Source organism: Crinia signifera, unplaced genomic scaffold (genome assembly GCF_055691185.1).
Source record: "Crinia signifera unplaced genomic scaffold, ASM5569118v1 HAP2_SCAFFOLD_83, whole genome shotgun sequence".
NCBI lineage: Eukaryota > Metazoa > Chordata > Amphibia > Anura > Myobatrachidae > Crinia > Crinia signifera.
In genome coordinates, this window is record NW_028142741.1 from 669,499 (window position 1) to 683,956 (window position 14,458).

Sequence of the window (14,458 nt, forward strand, 5' to 3'; positions counted from 1 at the left end):
CGCGGCCGGCCGCCCGGCCGCGTCATCCACACGCGCCCCAGCCGGCTCATCGCGCCCACGTGCGCTAGACAACGCCGGTCCCCGCCGTGACCCCCCCCGGGTTACAGGACCCGGAGAGACCTCAGAGCCGGACCCAGCGCGACCCCTGCACGTGAGCGCAGACTCTGCCAAACGGGCAGGCAGCCTGGATACCCTGGACGGACGGGGCATAGCTGCAGCGGAGCAAGGCCTATGTAAGGTAGGAAATAGAGACAGAAGGGAAGGACAGAGTATGCTGTTGCTATAAAGAGATAGAAAGGAGAGATTAACAGCTATTAATTTTAGAGAAAAACCTGACTCAGAGGGGAAGCTGCACTGGAGGTCTTGCCTGGTCAGCAGCTTCTTGGACAGGGGCAGATCACTCTAACAGCGTGATCCTTCCTACCCTGCTTGGACCCTCCCCCCTGTCCTGATAGGCCTTATGCCCATCCTCATCAACATAGTCATGTGACCAACAGCATGGTGTACCCTAAGAGAACCCTTAGTGGTTTATGTCCCTTCAGGCTTAATCAGCCTTCTGTGTTTCTTTACGGCATGTGGCTTTATGTGTAATGGGTATTACAAGGTTCGCTAAAATGTGCAATCTGCAGGTACACAATACAATCATGGTACAGGCAACGCCCCTTATGATAGGCCACGCCCCTAATTTTTCAACGCGCCTTCGACGCGCAAAAGCATTCCTTCTGCCGGTATGTTGGCTGATTATGGGCCAGTGCTCTGGACTTGCCCCCTAGGCTAAAAGTTGCCAGCCAGCCCCTGATCACCGCTAACCCTGCACCTGCTCCCCATGCACACTATTCTATCACTGCTAACCCTGCACCTGCTCCCTACGCACTATACTATCACCGCTAACCCTGCACCTGATCCACACACACACTATACTATCACCACTAACCCTGCACCTGCTCCTCACACACACACTATACTGCCACTATCTCTGCACCTGCTCCCCACACACACACTATGCTGCCACTATCCCTGCACCTGCTCCCCAAATAATATACTATCACCGCTATCCCTGCACCTGCTCCCCAAACACTATACTATCACCGCTACCCCTGCACCTGCTCCCCATGCACACTATTCTATCACTGCTAACCCTGCACCCGCTCCCTACGCACTATACTATCACCGCTAACCCTGCACCTGATCCACACACACACTATACTATCACCACTAACCCTGCACCTGCTCCCCATGCACACTATTCTATCACTGCTAACCCTGCACCCGCTCCCTACGCACTATACTATCACCGCTAACCCTGCACCTGATCCACACACACACTATACTATCACCACTAACCCTGCACCTGCTCCTCACACACACACTATACTGCCACTATCTCTGCACCTGCTCCCCACACACACACTATGCTGCCACTATCCCTGCACCTGCTCCCCAAATAATATACTATCACCGCTATCCCTGCACCTGCTCCCCAAACACTATACTATCACCGCTACCCCTGCACCTGCTCCCCACATAAACTATACTACAGTATCACCGCTAACCTGGACACACTCCCGTCGTACATTACGCTATACCCCTACACTCACACACAGCACCAACAATCATCTGCATGCTAATTTAAAAAAAAAAACCTCCTGTAGGAATTTGCCTGCCAAAAATCTTGCAGCTATTTTCTATTTTTTTTTCTTCATTGGATACTGCACAAACTAAGCTCGAGGTAATAAATTTAAATGTTCAAATCCTTTTTGCCCCCCCCCCCCCTGCAGAGTTGACACACAAACATCAATATAGGTACATACGTTTTTTTGTGTATGCAAGAGTAGCAGGCAGGCACCCCCCTCCTCTCTCTCTACCTTTCTGTCTCTCTGCTCCAGTCCATGGGTCTCTCTTCATGACCAGGATGCAGCTTCTCTTCTTCTTCCTTCATTTGCAGCAGACTCCGTTAAGCCCCGCCCCCTATTTCACTCTTGTGTTTCCTGGAAAGGAAACCTGGCTCCCCATTGGTCAACGGCGGCCATCTTTTTGGAGCCTGGCATGTAGGCAGTCATTTTCTGTTAGCCCCGCCTGCCACATCTTAACTGAGCCTGAGCTGCGCAGAGGACTGGAGTCAAGAGTCGGAGAGCAGGAGAATTCTCCTACACTGAAGCTGCCGCTGTACACACTGTAAGTGACAGCTGACCCTGCCGCTCTCCTATTCCTCCAGTATACATTCAGCGCCTGCCACGCTCTCCCATCTGCGCGCCCGCCAATACACACGGGCAAAATCATAATTCTTTTTACAAAAAAGTGTATGTGTGTTCCCAGCCCGGACCAGGGCCCCCCTGCCAAGCCCGGGCCCAGGTAAAATGTACCCGCTCCCCTCTCGGCGGCCCTGGCTGCTGATCCCTTACTGTCCTACTCGATTACTACGATCCATTGAAGAAGGACTACTAACAGTACCCAGAATTTTCCTGAATTCATCTGGGGGTCGAGCTTTCAACTTTGTTACTCCAACTCTATGGAACTCTCTTCCTCGCACAGTGCGAGAAGCCCCAACTGTAGAATCCTTTAAAATAGACTAAAGATGTACTTATTTACTCAAGCATTTCACTGACATCCACTGTTAAGCTTGTTTTGTATTTTGAGCTGTAAAGACAATGGTACAGCACTTTGAGTCCTATTGGGAGAAAAGCGCTATATAAATATCATTATTATTATTATTATTATTAGATATCGCCATTAAGCCTTCAATAGTATAAAAACCTAGGGTGAGATTTAATGGGATGAGAGATTCAGAAAGTGAGAGATTTGGTAAGAAATCTCCAGTTTTTTTAAAGCGGCAATCATTTACACTGCAAAACCAGTTTGATTTTGCAGTGTAAATGATTGCCGCTTTAAAAAAACCTGGAGATTTCTCACCAAATCTCTCACTTTCTGAATCTCTCCTCCTATTAAATCTCACCCCTAGAGTCCCAACTTTCAGGAGTTGCTGGGGACTGTTTCTTAATTAAAATCAGCCTTCTCTCAACACAGAAGGAATGGACCGATGATAACGCGGCTAAGAAGTGGCGTTATTATCACTAGGCTGCCTTCTGAATTAATTTTGGTACTTGTTTCCTAGCACGGTGCCACCGATTTTAATTGTATGCAATCGGGTTACAAAAATCGGGTCAATCGCATCGCATGCAACCAATGTTAAATGGTCCCTGAGACCCGATTTTACATTGGCACCAATGTTAAATGCCCCCTAGACCCCATTTTTCATTGTATGCCCCCCCATTGTTAATGCCACGCCACGATCAACGTGAACCGGAAGCGTGGTGAGCGCAGCGAGCCCGCGAGGGGCGGCGGTACGTGTCCTCCGACCTTCAGACGTATTACTCGTCCCCTCGCGGGGCTGCGTGCGGCTGCGCTTGCCACACTATATAAAATCAACTCCACGCCGACGTGGATAGTGGGGGTATGAAAAGGTCCAAGGAAGCTTACCACCACCCCTAGCGCGCTCGCAATGCTTCGGGTTGGCGTTCTTAGTGGGGTGGCGTTAACAATGGGGGGCATTTCACATACAAATTACCCATCTGGGTGGCTATACAATGAAAAATCGGGTATGGGGGGCCATTTAACATTGGTTCCTATGTAAAATCAGGTCCATCGCATTGGTCGCATCGCATGCCATTATAATGGCATGCGATGGACCTGATTTTAAACGGCCATTTAACATTGCATACAATGTAAAATCGGGTCGGTCGCATCGGTCGCATCTCATGCCATTATAATGGGATGCGATGGACCCGATTTTTACATTGTCGGGAAAGCTGTTAAAAAGCCCGAAATCGGGTCAGTCGGGTCCCATCGCATACCTTAAGTTAAGGTATGTGATGGGACCCGACGGGCGCCGTGCTAGGAAACAAGTACCTTACTTTTACAATTGAAGTTTGATAAATATGAGTAGTTCACATTTCCCATTACAATTATGTGATATGCGAACTACTTGCTAAAAAATTGCGATAAAAAATGTATGGGTAAAAATTTGCGAAAACGCTGACAATTAAAAGTTAATACATTTAGGTGAAACTAAAATAATGCGAAAAGGGTGCGAAAACACCCTTTATCACATTATTTTAGTAAAAATAATGTTAATAAATGGGCCCCTTATTTCCAAGTATGCTATAAACTGAATTAGACAGTAATTATTAGACGTTGCATGCACTCTTTCAAAGGATCATCGGGTGTTGTTCAGATCTGATTTAATGGCGGCAAAATCCCAGGTTGAGCTATAATTGAATGATTATGCATGCATATGGCTCGTAGTATGTATACCCGAGGTTAGCCTCCAAAATCATTCTGCTACTTTTTCCTTTATTGCTGGACATACACAAGTTGATTGACATGAAGCCGGTGTTTGTGGGTGGTAAGTGGACATTTTCTGGGAGTGTCAGGGAAAACACAGGCATGCTCAGGCTTTTGAAGGGATTGCTCGTGCCCAGGTCAGCCTGTTACTATCGCACCCAACCAAGTAAGTCCTGGGTTATGCAAAGACTGCATGCACTGGAAAAATCATTTGATATCAAGTAAGTTGCACATGGATTTGCAGCTATTCGCAGACTGCATAATTTTTGCAGGTGCTTCACAAGCCTTGCACATTAGTTTGCAGGCTTGCACAGGGTTGGCTTTCACTCTGGCTGGGTGGCCATTACCAGAACGCAGGGCTCTGCAAATTAGCAGCTGTGCGTTCAGGTCTGTATAATCCCCTATGTCCTGAGTTAATGAGGTTATTATGTCGACAGTGTCTAGGTTGACAGTGAAAAGGTCGACTTAACCCTGTACCTTGTCCTAAGATTCCATTGTCTGGTGATCACATAATAACCTTCAACATATTACAGAAGGAGCTAAGACAAAGGGGTGTATTCAATGCCGCGGTGAGCGGCCAGCGAGGGGATTAAACAACGAGGATTGCAGAAAACCAGCGATCCTCGCTGTTTAACCCCCGCACCGCTCGCTCGCTTTATTCAATGCTCTGGGGCAGTGACGTGCGGTGGTGGCTGTGAACGGAGAGGCACTGTCACAGCCACCACCGCACCGCAACCCCCCCCCCCCACCTGGCTGCCGCCGACACCCGCTGCCCCCCTCCCCCAGCAGCAGGCAGCATCAATCCCCCGGCACAAACCTCCGTCCCCGCCCGCTGTAACACCCCCCCCACGCACCTGACACCGGCGCACCACGCAGCTGTCCTCTGCTGCCACCTCCATCCCCGCCCGTTTGACTCTCCTCCCTCCCCCCCCCCCCCCCGAAAACAAAATGATACTCACTGGGCAGGGGAGAGGGGAGCAGCAGCCACACAGGCAGGGAACCGGGAGCCAGCGCAGGTCACAGCATGGGGAGCAGGGGAGAAGGGAGCAAACGCGGCACTTTCGGAAGCTTACATGACAGGGGCTGCTGTGATTGGCCAGCAGCTGGATCTGCTGTCCAATCACAGCAGCCCCTGTCAATTAGGCACTTCTAGAAGTGCCGCTTTTAGCGTTATTTTTAATGGGCTTTTTAGCCAACAGCTTAGCCCCGCCCCAAGCCCCGCCCCCCGCTTCGTCCCCTTGCCGTTCTGTTTGGGAGGCACGCTTATCGATGCCTCCCAAACTAGGTTAATACATTCAAACCTGTAAAATAATATAAAGAAAATACTTATGACACAGAATATGTGTCATAGGTATATTCTTTGTATTATTTTAAAACAAATTGACAGGGGAAGCACTGCCTCCCCTGCCTCCCCTGACTGCACGTCCCTGCTCTGGGGAAATCCTCACCGTCACAGGACGGCGAGAATTCCCCAAAGCTGCGACACCTGCGGCTAATGCAGAAAACTCACTGTATTTAGCCGCGAGTCTCGCTGCTTCTGGAGCCGCATACGCCAATTCCCCCTCGCTCAAAAAATGGAGCGAGGGGGAATTGGCATATGAGGGGGCTGCGTTGAATACTGTCAGGGTGAGTGGTGACAGCGAGCAGGAAGCTCTGCTCGCTATAACCACTCGCCCACAGCATTGAATACCTACCATAAAGGGGTAAAAAAACCTCATTGGCAAAAGTGTTAACTGAAAAAAATTGATTTATACTTTTGTTGAGTAATATTAATTAAATGCAAGCGAGTTGGACACTTTAGGAATTAATAATAATAATAATAAGGAAAAATCACAGCATTCCAAAGCAGAAAAAACGGTACTTGTGAGTTATCCGGGCTGCCGATTTCTAAATCGGGTCGGATCGGGCACATCGCATCGCATCGCATGCGACCATCGGATGCGATGCGATGACCCGATTTTTCCATAGGAATCAATGTTAAAATGGACTGAGTCCATTTTAACATGGAATTCAATGGGAAAAAGGGGTCCTTTTCATACCCCTGCTATCCAAGTGGGCATGGAGTTGGATATAAACCTGTGGCGAGCGTAGAATACCGTCCCCTCGCGGGGCTCGCTTCGCTCGCCACGCTTCGGGCTCGGTGGCTCGCTACGCTCGCCACAGGTTTATATCCAACTCCATGCCCACTTGGATAGTAGGGGTATGAAAAGGACCCCTTTTTCCCATTGAATTCCATGTTAAAATGGACTCAGTCCATTTTAACATTGATTCCTATGGAAAAATCGGGTCATCGCATCGCATCGCATCGCATCGCATCTGATTGTATGCCTTAACTTAAGGCATACAATCAAAAAATCGGCAGCCCGGATAACTCACAAGTACCGAAAAAACACTGAAATATATATTTAGCTTTACAGAATTGCACCCAGTTCAACTGCAGTGTTTCAGGCAATGTTCAGCAATTTATCAAACTTCTATATCAGAGAGTAAACTAAAAGGTATAAATTAAGCATATTCACTTAAAAAGAGCACAACAAACAACTGCATGATGTCACAATGGCCCTTATTCTGATCAGTGCGGATATATCCGCGTGCGTTCGGCCCGCCGATGTTTTGAGTCTGCGCATGTGCAGAGGCGTCTTTGCGCATGTGCGAGCGGGGCGTACGGCCAAATCCCGCATGATATGTGAACACTCCGAACAGGGGGTGGAGAGGGGCGTGAAGGGCTATTTGGGCTCATTACCATATGCATACGCCCCGCGTTTCAAGGGAGTTCCCATGAAAACGCTGGGCGTACATATGGTAATGCGGCCGTGACGCACGTGTAGGGGGCGGACATATGACATCGCCGGATGTCAGCTGCCCGCCCAGATCCCTGCTTTTGCACGGAAAAATGTCCGTGTGGTCTGAGGTTGCGGGTGCTGGTGGAGCACTCGGTCCTGCATTCGATGGTCTGCGACCATCTGCGATGGATGAGGTTCCCTTAGATGGAGGAGGCGTATTCCGTGAAAAATACACGTGCGGTCCGTTCGGCCAGCTTCTTACCGCATACGGACGGAGTTGGCGATCCGTATGGAAGGCGGGGTTTCGAACGGTCCTGGCCGCATAATCGGCTCTGGCCGCACCGATCAGAATAAGGGCCCATGAAATTACTTATGTTGATAAACCATAACCAGACATAAATTGAGGGGTTACAAACTGTAGTGAACACCAAGCTGTACAACAATAAAAAAGCAATTACCTTAGACAAAGCATAATCAGACAGATGTTGGAAAAAGATAGAGATTGTCAGAAGGTTCATAAACTTGACATTAAGTTGCCTATCGCATCATGAGACAAATACTCAACTACCCAGCTATTGTCGCTACTGTATAGAACTAGAATGCTAAAGTGAAGGCACTGAAAATAAATTCCACAATGTTGGCATATTACATATACATAGACTAGTAAGCCCCCCCCCTTCCACCATGGCCGCTGCACTTCCACCTTGCGTGTAGCGCTGCCGTGTATTCCGGGATCCCAGGCGGATATTGTACAATGCAGTACAGTATTTCTGCCTGCCTCGCCGTTCCTGGCCACAGCGATCAGATAGGCTGTCTGATCACTGTGGCCAGGAACAGCGTGGCAGGTGGAAAACTCGGTAAGGACCTGGCAGGACGCGGTAAGAAGGAGGGGAGAGGGGGAGAAAGATCGCGTTCACCTCCGCTAGCTATTAGCTGGGGAATGTGTGACTGTGAGAAATGTCAGTGTCCAGCTTCCCTGATCCCCACTCCTCGCCAGAATTTATTTTGGCTGGGGGGAGCAAAATTGCTAGTTACGCCACTGAGTAGTGGTGATCAGGAAGCAGGCTGGTAGAGGTAGTGTGGACTTGCGTGGGTTTCCTCTGGGTACTCCAGTTTCCTCCCACAATCCAAAAATATACTGGTAGGCTAATTGACTCCCAACAAAATTAACCCTAGAATGTCTGTGTGCGCGTGTACATGTGGTAGGGAATATAGATTGTAAGCTCCACTGTGGCAGGGACTGATGTGATCAGGGGCGGATTGGCCATTTAAGTCACCGGGAAGTTTCCAGGGAGGCCGGAGGAAGGTGAGGCCGAAAATTGGACATGGCTCCACCCACTCGCGGGTGAGACGTCGCCCACACATTTGGCTGCGGACTCGGGAGTGGGACACTGCAGGTCGAATGCTTCATAATTCAGCTCTGTCTCCTGCGGTCAGGGGCAGGCTGGGCCAGTATATGAAGTGGAAGCATTTGGGGTCACACTAAACTGTCAGCATCTGACAGCCTGCGCTGGACGCTGCAGAGTACTGGCTGTGCTGCGGGCAGCAGCATTGTAGTCTCCTCCTAGTCCCTCCTTCGTGATTATACTGGTAGTCCAGTAGTTTCTGCTCCTGCGGCTGCAATCAGAGTAGACTGGCACTATCAGCAGCCGCAGGGCGCAGGCACATGATTCACCACCATACAGCAGTCTGATGAGTCTGCTGCAAACTGGAGAACCTTCAGCCCTGTAGGTCCACATTTATTACCAGTCTGTGATAAGGCTGTGCTGCTGCGCATAGGCAGCCTTATCACAATGTGATGGAGACGGCTTGTGTGCCGCTGATCTTAGCTCTTGTGTGTCACTGTCAGAGCTCAGCTGGCCTGGGCTGACAGTCTGCACATTAGGGGGCAGCAGCAGCACAGCACAGTGACTCAACAACTCCCCCCCACCCCCTCTCCATCACTGGATCAGCTTCCTGCCCGAGCTCACAGGAAGCCCCGCCCCCAACTCTTCAACTCTACTTCTCGTCTTCTCTTCTGATGTTCCTGGTCCTCCCTGCTTCCCCAGCAGCACCGCACAGGAGGGATAAGGCAAGGCTGGATCTGACATAAACAATAGAGCAGAGCATAACACAGAGGTAAAACCTGACCCCTGCAGTCTAGCTCTTGCCTGTTGCTGTTTCTTTCAATGTCTCCCCTGCGGTCTCTCACTTTCCTCTGCTGTCTCTCTCACTCTCCTCCTCTTCCCTTCTGTCTCAGTCACAATCTCCCCTGCTGTCTCTCTCATTAACTCCTATGTGGCCTCTCTCAGGGCGGGATGTATTAATATACATCGCCACCCTTCGCCTGACAGCCGCCGTAATGCTGCCGCATATGTACTATCATATGCGGCTAGCATCGGGTTGCGGTGACGGAGACCCCCGCGATACCTGTGATGTGGTCTCCGTCACATCCCAGCGGCTGCCAGTGTCCCCCTGCGTCTCCTCCTCCCCCTGCAGCCGGATGTCCTCCCGGCTGTGACACCTGCTGGGGGAGGAGGAGATCAGGAGGATGGGAGGGGGAGGGGGCGCGCGGACGGCGATAGAAGTCCGTCGATAGAAGCCAGGCGAAAATGGGGCGGACGGGTAATGGTAAATAGGAAAATGCGGTAAAACCCCCGTTTTACTGCATTTTCCCTTTATTACATCCCGCCCTTAGTCTCTCCCAGACTTTCTCTCCCACTATATCCTATGCTGTGTCTCTCAATAACTCCCCTGCGGTATCTCTCCCTCTGCCCTGCTGTTTCTTTCACTACTCCCCCGTCCCCCCCCCCTATCTCCCCTGCAGCCTCTCTCTCCTCTGTGTTCTCTCTTTCACTATCTCCCCCCTTGCTGTCCCCCTCCCTATCTCCCCTGCAGCCTATCTCCCCCCTGTGTTCGCTATCTCTCTCTCTCCCCTGTGTTCTCTCTTACTATCTCCCCTGCACTTTCTCTCACTATCCTCATCGGTCCTATGATCCCGGTCAGCTGAGCTGAAATATTACATGTTTTCCTGGTTAGCGGCACCACTGACGGCGTATGGTCCCCCATCAGCGGCGCTGCTGAAGTCCCATGCTCTTCAGGACAGCAACACTACCGCTGCCCCATGTCACCGCTCCCACCGCTGCTTGCAAGGCAGAATACCCGGCTGTGGCGACCTTGCACTCGACCCTGAACTAAAGACCTGTCACCCCTGCTTCAGGACAGGTAAGTGGTAGACAGCACCCCACACACACACACACACACACACACTATGAAACCTGTACTGGGGACACACAATGAAACCTGTACTGGGGGTGATTTTTAGGAGGTGTAAAGTAATGCATGTCTGAAGCCTTTCAAAACCCTGCTTCCCCGCCTATCTCCCCCAGACACACTCTCTCATCTCCTCTTTTTTACTCTGTCTACAGTAGCTCTCTGCCACTGTCTTTTACTCACTGAAACACTCTCTTTTCTTTCGCTCACTCCCCACCTCTCCCCCTCCCCTGTCATCTTTTTCTCTCACTTTCTCTCCCTCTCTATTTTTTCCCCCATCTCTCTACTCTATTTTTTGCTGTCACCCCTGCCCTCTTCTCTTTCTCTCCTGCTGTGTATCCCACACTCACACTCCTCTATCTCTGTCTTTCCCCCAGCTCTCTTTCCCACTGCCCGTTTCTTTCAACCCTCTCCCTTACTCCCCATTCGTCTCTCTGCCCTAGTCTCTCTTTCTCCTCCCCATGCTTCCCCCTCTCTTTTCCCGCCCCTCTCTTCTTTACTGTCACTATCTCTCTCTCCCTATCTCTCCACATTTCTCACTGACATCCTCTTCCTGATGCTCTAACCCTCTTGCTACCTTTTCTCCCTCTCCCTCCCTCCCTGACATTCTCTCTTGCTCGTATCCCTCCTTCCCTTTTGCTCATCCCCCTTTCTCGGTCTGTCACCTTTTCTCACTTGCTACTCTCTGATTCCCTCTCTTTCCATGAAGCACTCTTTCCCTCTCTCTCTTTCCCCTTGTAGTGACAATGGTGGAAGAGGGGTCCCTTTCAAGATTTTGCTATGGGGCCCACAAAGATGTAGTTATGCCCCTGGCTCTCTCTATTTTTTCCTCCCCTGCCTTCTCGCTATCTCCCTCTCCCCTGTGCTCTCTCACTCTCCCCTGCACTCTCTTTCGCTATCTTACTCTCCCCTGCACTCTCTCTGGCTATGTGTCTCTCTCCTGTGTGCTCTCTCTCTCCCACATGTGCTTTATCTCTCCCATTTTCCTCGCTATCTCTCTCCCATGCATGCTCTCTCCCCTGTGCACTCTCTCGCTATTTCACTGCGCTCTCTCTCGCGTTCACTATCTCTCCCCTGTAATCTCTTGCTATTTTTCCCTCTCTTCTCTGTGCTCTCTCCCTTGCTATCTCTCCCCTGTGCTCTCTCCCTACTCACTCTGTCCCTTGTGTACTCTCTCCAACTTGGGTGCTCTCACTAACTCCCCTGACTTCCTGCTCTCTCCCCTGTGCTCTTGCTTGCTATTTCCCTCTCTCCTGTGCTCTCTAACGCTATCTTTCCCTCTCTCACCTGTGCGCTCTCCCCATGCACTCTCTCCTCTGTGCACGCTCTTTCCCTTGGGCGCTCACTCGCCATCTCCCCTGAGTTCTTTCCCTCTCCCCTGTGCTCTCGCTTGCAATTTCCCTCTCCCCTGCGCTCAAGCTCACCATTTCTCTCTCCCCTGCACTCTCTGACCACACATGAGCAGTGGCAATGTGTGGCTCATAGCTTAGTTTAGACAGCGCTAAAAGTGCTGCAATGATTTAATAATAGCCACAATAATATTTTATTTGTAACCACCTTAACCACCTTTAAGGCAGTAAGCTAAAATTGTGCATAGTATACTGCACATAAAATACATAAGAGTGATAATATGAGACATACAGTAGTAGGGTAGCACTCCCGTCTGCTCAATGAATACTGGCTCCGGTGCCTGTCCAAATGACTGTCTCCAGTCCAATGTACAGAAGAAACAATAGATTGCACCCACAGAGATGTAAATGATCAAGGAAACTGCAGCTGTGATCAAACGTTTTCGATGCTTTATTGCATCGTCATCAGGATCGATGACGTTTGATCACAGCTGCTGTTTCCTTGATTATTTATGTCTCCGTGGGTGCTATCTATTGTTTCTTCTGTGTATACACATATATATATATTTTTTTGGACCCCACCTATACATTTTATATTAATCGCTCCCATATACTCTGTGCCCATCACTCCCCTCCCTATATACCTTCCAAAATATAATATAGAGACCACACACAGTAGGCAGGACTCACATACTAACTGCTAACTGCTTAGAGCCGGGTAGCAAACCATTTTGCCAGTGATTGGAGTGTGCACCAGCGATAAATCGCCGGGTGCGCGCTCCAGTTTTCAGCCCCTGAATGGTCGCTGGTCGGAGGAGCATGCTCCTCCGATCAGCGGCTTCCCCTGCCTCTTCTCCCGGCAGTGTTTAAATTTTCATCTGAGACCATCTCTGGTCACAGATGAAAACGGGACACTGAGCAATAGGATTGCTGAGCAATATATTGCTAGCAATATATTGCCAGCGATCATATTGCCCCGTGTATACGCACCTTTACAAAACAAAACACTATGCTGTACCAGCATTGTTTCAGCGCTTTATTGCCCTTTTTTCAAGCATAATACATGAAAAGTGTACAGACCGGTACTTGACAAGGTTTGGACTGTCAGAGACTTGGGCACATGCGCAGGGGTCTTGGCCGCACTTCACTTGGCAGCACCTCACAGGGGCATTATGCATGTAATCAGCGCTACAAGGTGCATTGTGTGTAAATAGCACTACAGGGGGCATTATATGTGTAAGCGGCAATGCAGGGGGCATTATGAGCGTAAACAGCTCCTCACAGGGCTTTTTGTGTGTGTATGTAAGAGGCTCTAAATGCCATGGGGGGGGGGGGGTGCAAAATGTATAATTACGCTACTGCAGGAACACTGGTTCCACCAGGAGAAGATGCATCTTTTACCATGAAACTCCTGGCATAGTATGTAATGGGCATTACGGTGTGTGGTATTACATTTACTTGGCATTACAGTGTGTGTGTGTGTGTGTGTGTACGTGTACTGGGTATTGCTGTATGTGGTATAACGTGTGCTGGGCATTACGGTTTGTGGTATAATGTGTAATGTGCATTAAGGTGTGTGGTATACTGTGTACTGGGCATTACGGTGTGTGCTATAATGTGTAATGGGCATTGCGGTGTGTGCTATAATGTGTAATAGGTATTAGGGTGTGTGTTACAATGTGTAATGGCATTACGGTCTGTGGCACAATGTGTAATGGCTATTACGGTTTGAGGTATAATGTGTAATGGGCATTGCGGTGTGTGCTATAATGTGTAATAGGTATTAGGGTGTGTGTTACAATGTGTAATGGCATTACGGTCTGTGGCACAATGTGTAATGGCTTTTACGGTTTGAGGTATAAGGTGTAATGGGCATTACGGTGTGTGGCATAATATGTAATGGGCAGTACCTTGGCATAATGGGCACACCTTTTTCCATGCTAGGGCACACCCCTTGCAATTAGGCTCCACCTATTGTTGATTTGGTGCTGCCCACGTGCGGCCGCTTCCAGATATTTTCCAGGGCCACTTTTAGTCCCCAATCCGCCCCTGGATGTGATTATTCAAATATTCTCTGTAAAGTGCTACGGAATATGTGTGCGATATATATAAGAAACGAAATAAATAAATAAGGGGACCGACTGAGAGCAGTAGTGATGGGAAGCAGACCGGGAGCAGTAGTGCTGAACAGAAAACAGTCTGGTAGAGGTAATGTGAATAAGGGGACAGGCTGAAAGTAGTAGTGGTGGGAAGCAGGTTGAGAGTAGTAGTGGTGAGCAGGAAGCAGGCTAGTAGAGGTAACGTGGATAAGGGTACGGGCTGAGAGTAGTAGTGGTGGTAAGCAGGCTGAGAGAAGTAGTGGGAAACAGGCCAGCTGGTGTAGTGGAAGCAGGGCAGGATATGAGTGGAAGGAAACTAGAATATCACCTTCTCTCTTCAGCTCCCGGGACCCAGCCTCCGTCACTCCTTCTGCTTTCTGCAGCAGCCTCACACAGGAGAGACAGCTGGATGCTCCTATTTCCCACTCCTCTGACTCCTACACAGCAGTACCAGCAAACCACTCTCTCTGCACCACATGGATCAGCTGAGCCATCCTACAGATTATGGGGGGAAGCACAAGTGGCAAAAGATGAGAAGGGGGTGCATGCCTACAGCCGGCTCTGGGTTAGAGTTATTTGTATCGTCATATAGTGTTATAGTGTTGTAGTGTTCCCGCTAAGATTATTCTGCAGG